The sequence below is a fragment of the Cynoglossus semilaevis genome, chromosome W (assembly GCF_000523025.1).
Source record: "Cynoglossus semilaevis isolate Cse_v1.0 chromosome W, Cse_v1.0, whole genome shotgun sequence".
Lineage (NCBI taxonomy): Eukaryota > Metazoa > Chordata > Actinopteri > Pleuronectiformes > Cynoglossidae > Cynoglossus > Cynoglossus semilaevis.
In genome coordinates this window covers 12,132,493-12,136,956 of record NC_024327.1, presented here as the reverse complement: position 1 = coordinate 12,136,956, position 4,464 = coordinate 12,132,493, and positions in this window count along the sequence as shown.

Genomic DNA, 4,464 nt, shown 5'->3' with positions numbered 1-4,464 from the left:
TTGTGTTCCAATAATTAGTGCTAAAGGTATTCAAATCAATAAAACAACAAGGGTGCCCAAATTTATGCACCTGCCTACTTTTGTTTAAGTAATTATTGCACACTTTCTGTAAATCCTATAAACTTCATTTCACTTCTTAAATAGCACTGTGTTTGTTTGCTATATGATATATTTAATTGAAATTGCTGTTCCGAACAACCAATGATCCATAAAGAAAAATCTTGAAAATGATCAGGGGTGCCCAAACTTTTTCATACCACTGTATATATATATATATTGGTTAAGTCAAAGTCCCCTGGGGGCAATGGGGGTGAGGAAAAACTCCCTTTCTTTAGGAAGAAACCTCAGGCAGATCCAGCGGCCCCCAGGGGAGCCCTCTGCCTGGGCTGGTAGGGCTTTCAACCGGGAGTCCAGAAGATTAGGGGGGTAGTCATCTGCCGGCCGCTTGCGGATGCTAGCTGATAGAGACAGAGATGACAGAGATGGGTTTTTAGTAGTTGTATAAAGGTGAGGATGGATGGGGCCTCCCTGATGTGTTGTGGTAGGGCGTTCCATCTTTTGGGTGCGTAGTGGGTGAAAGCTGCTTCCCCTATCTTCTTGGGTGGAGGATCAGGAATTCTCAGCAGGTGGGCTGCAGCGGATATGAGGGCTCGTGCAGGGGTAAAAAGGGACAGTGTGTCTGAGATATAGCACAGGGCAAGGCCATTTATAGATTTGAAGACTAGCAACAGTATTTTAAAGTCAATTCTAAAGGAGGCCGGCAGCCAGTGAAGGACTTCCATTATAGGACTAAGTTTAGGTTTGGCCGTGGTTCGATTAGGCTCAACCGAGATGTCGGCGTAGCTATGAAAATCAATTGTATTCCTTGATGATGTTTCCCAGAGGGAGCATATATAGAGAGAATAGGAGCGGGCCGAGACAGCTGCCCTGGGCAACACCATAAAGCACATTGTGTGTGATGGAAACATGATCTCCAATGCTTACATAGAATTGTCTTCCTGTGATATATGATTTGAACCAATTTAAGGCGTGGCCAGTCAGTCCTTCCCAGGATTTTAGGTGGTCAATGAGTATATTGTGATCAATTGTGTCGAAGGCTGCACTTAGGTCAAGGAGGACCAGAGCAGATACTTTGTTTGCAGCAGTACTGAGTCTAAGATCGCTTATTATCTTGGTTAAGGCAGTCTCAGTACTGTGATTTGCTCTGAAGCCTGATTGAAATTTCTCCAGAATGTCATTTTTGGCTAGGAATTGCTTGAGCTGCTTGAAGATAACGTTTTCCAGAACTTGTGAACTCACTACTTGTGAATGGGAGGTTGGAGATCGGTCTATAATTGTTTAGAGAATTTTGATCCAAGTTAGGTTTCTTCAGAAGCGGTTTCACAACAGCGGTCTTAAAGGCGCTAGGAACAGTGCCTGTGAGAATGGAGGTATTAATGATCTGAAGCAGCGGTGTGGACAGGCAGCTAATAATGTTTTTAAGAACCGTGGGAATAGGATCAAGGCTGCAGGTGGACTGCCTGCTTTGCTTGACAATTTTGCAGAGTTCGTCCTCTGTGATGGTACTGAAGTTCTGGAGGATTGGTGTTTCTCTGTACGGAAAGAATGAACTGGAATATAAAGGAGAGACTATTCACAGCTTGCAGAGCAAGTGTCGCTGTCTGGTCATCAGGGCAGTAGGAGAATTTTTCCCACAGGGTTTTGCCCCTACCTGTGAATAAGGAACATGTTTACAAAAGTACAAAACCACTATACGATCAATGAAATTGATGATCATTAATGTTTGATTTATGATCAAACGGGGGGATTGTTAGATTTCAGTGGTTTTCACATTTGGTTTGGGTCTGAAAGCAGGAAGCTGCTAAGACACTAAAGGCCTTCCCAAGCACACACACTCACATACTGAAAGATACTTGAAAGATAATTGCTATGCTTCGATCTGGGTCACGGCATCAGTTGAAAGATTATTGGTGTAATCAATCCGGTTCAGGCCCAGTTGAAAGATTTGGCCCTTCTTTCGTGAGCACGACACCAATTGGAGGATTTCTTCTCCCCGTAGTCATAGCACCAAAATTGAAGAACCACCATCACCTCGTAGGTAGTCTCAGGCAAGGAATGAAACAGCCGGTAGATGGTCAATTTGTTTAATAACAAAACACCAAAACAAAAAAAAAAACAGGTCCAACAAGCAAAATAAAACGACTGGAGAAGTATTCAAGAAAATCTCGTACAACAGTTATTAATACACATTAATACACACAAGTCAAGAATAACCTCCAAGAATAACTTCCAAGAACAACTTCCGTGATGTGCACTTTTATACCTGTGTGGGGGGAGTGGTTTTCGACTTCCCAGGTGTGTGTTTAAATGTGGTAGACCAATGGAGGAAAGAGGTTGTGCCTCTTGTGGCCAAGCATATTACCATGCTTGTGCCTGCAGTCACCAATATGTGGCGCTGCTGCTCCATGATTCAGCAGTGTTGGAGGACATGTTTTATGAACCTTTTGTCACTGAGCAAGGTGTTATTACAAAGGAAGTGAACGGAGCCTTTGGTCTGACCAACAACAGGGGGTTATGTGGATCAAAAGCAGTGGACGGAAGTCTTCCATTTGTTCCTAGGGTGTAGAGGTAATCTGGGGAGTTGGTGTGAAGAGAATATAGGAGAAATTCTCTTTGAATGTGTGGGGCTATGTGAGTGTGTGTGCTTGGGAAGGCCTTTGGTGTCTTAGCAGCTTCCTGCTTTCAGAATCAAACCAAATGTGAAAACCACTGAAATCTAACATTAGGCTGATTGTTGTTGCTGCTTGTACACTGGATAGCAGCACTACAGAAGTAGTGCAGAGAAAATTCATAGTTTTTTTTCTCCACTGACTATGTAGGTGTATTTATTAATGTCTTACTTTGACAATGACACTCTGATATTAAAGATGTAATGTGGAACTTGTCAGTCTTTTGAAATAATCTGTATGCACGTGTGTGTCATCAAAGTGTGGCCTGTCCTTAAAACCTTTTGTAAAAACACTAAATGTGTATATCAAAAAATAATTTTATATATTATATATATAATTTTATGTAACATTTTATTACAGAAATTTAACTGGAACCTTTTTCCCTTATTTATATGTTAACATGTGCATTGAACTCTGAATACCAGAACATGTACCATAGGATACATACCCATGTCATCAAAGCAGGTCCTGCAAAGAACAATCAAATTGTTTACTATAAGGACATCAAAGATCTCCAGAAACTACTACATAAAATATATCCACCTTTATTTTCCCTTTTGTGAAGCAAACAGCATTACAAAAAGTCAGGAGTTTGTACTTTATCTTAAAATCAGTCAGAGTATTGAGTCATACTTGTGTAAAAGATGGCCACACTGAAGAACACAGGCTATGTGTTATAATATCCTGCATTTACAAAAAGAGAAATGACATGAAAACATCAAAAAGTGTTCCCTGATGAAGTTCTTTTACCGCCATACACACTGGGCAGTTCTGCCTCGACAGATTTTCAACACACTGAAACATAAAACAGTATGGGAAGTGTTAGACACTAAGGCAGACACGTTTGTGCATCACTAATGGGTACACACAGTAAAAATGTTTTATTCCAGTTTAAACATCACTTTGCGGTTTCCCTCTAGATCTTGTGCTAAACAGAGACTGCACAGTGGAAATACTTCTCCCTTGGCCCAATCCTGTGGAAGACAAAAATCGGTACTACATGTCACTGATGAAGGCACAGGACAACACACCAATCCTGTTTTATGGATGTTTTCAAAAGGTTGGAGGAAAAAGCAAATCTGCACAAGTCAAATAATGGTAAATGCTACAGGTATTTGTTCAACTTATTTCATTTTTTGATTGTTTTATTTCTCTTTAATACCTCATCTACAGGTTATGAAGAGATTCTTCTACTTTGCTTTTAAAATGCACAGTGGACAAATACGGTTCAAAGTTGGCCCGTAGCATTGCACTTCCTTCACCAAACGATCCATCTTATGGTTTTCATCTGCATCATGGCATTGCCGACACATATACAGCTTACCACAGCACGCCTGCAGCGGATGGAAATGTCAATGTAAAGATGAATTCGTGTATGAGTGAATTATCCTTTAACGTTGTTTAAAAGCTTTGGTTAAAAATATGTTCCATTTATTTAGACCAAGTGCTGAAATCTCAAATTTAAGCCCAGATATACGTGATATACGCTAGATCATCCATCCATCCATCCATCCATCCATCCATCAACCGCTTATCCGGGGCAACAGTCTGAGCAGGGACACCCAGACTTCCCTCTCCCTCGACACTTCCTCCAGCTCTTCTGGGGGGACCCCAAGGCGTTCCCAGGCCAGCCGAGTGACGTAGTCGCTCCAACGTGTCCTAGGTCTTCCCCTAGGTCTCCTCCCAGAGGGACGGCACCCGAGCACCTCCCGAGGGAGGCGTCCGGGGGGCATGC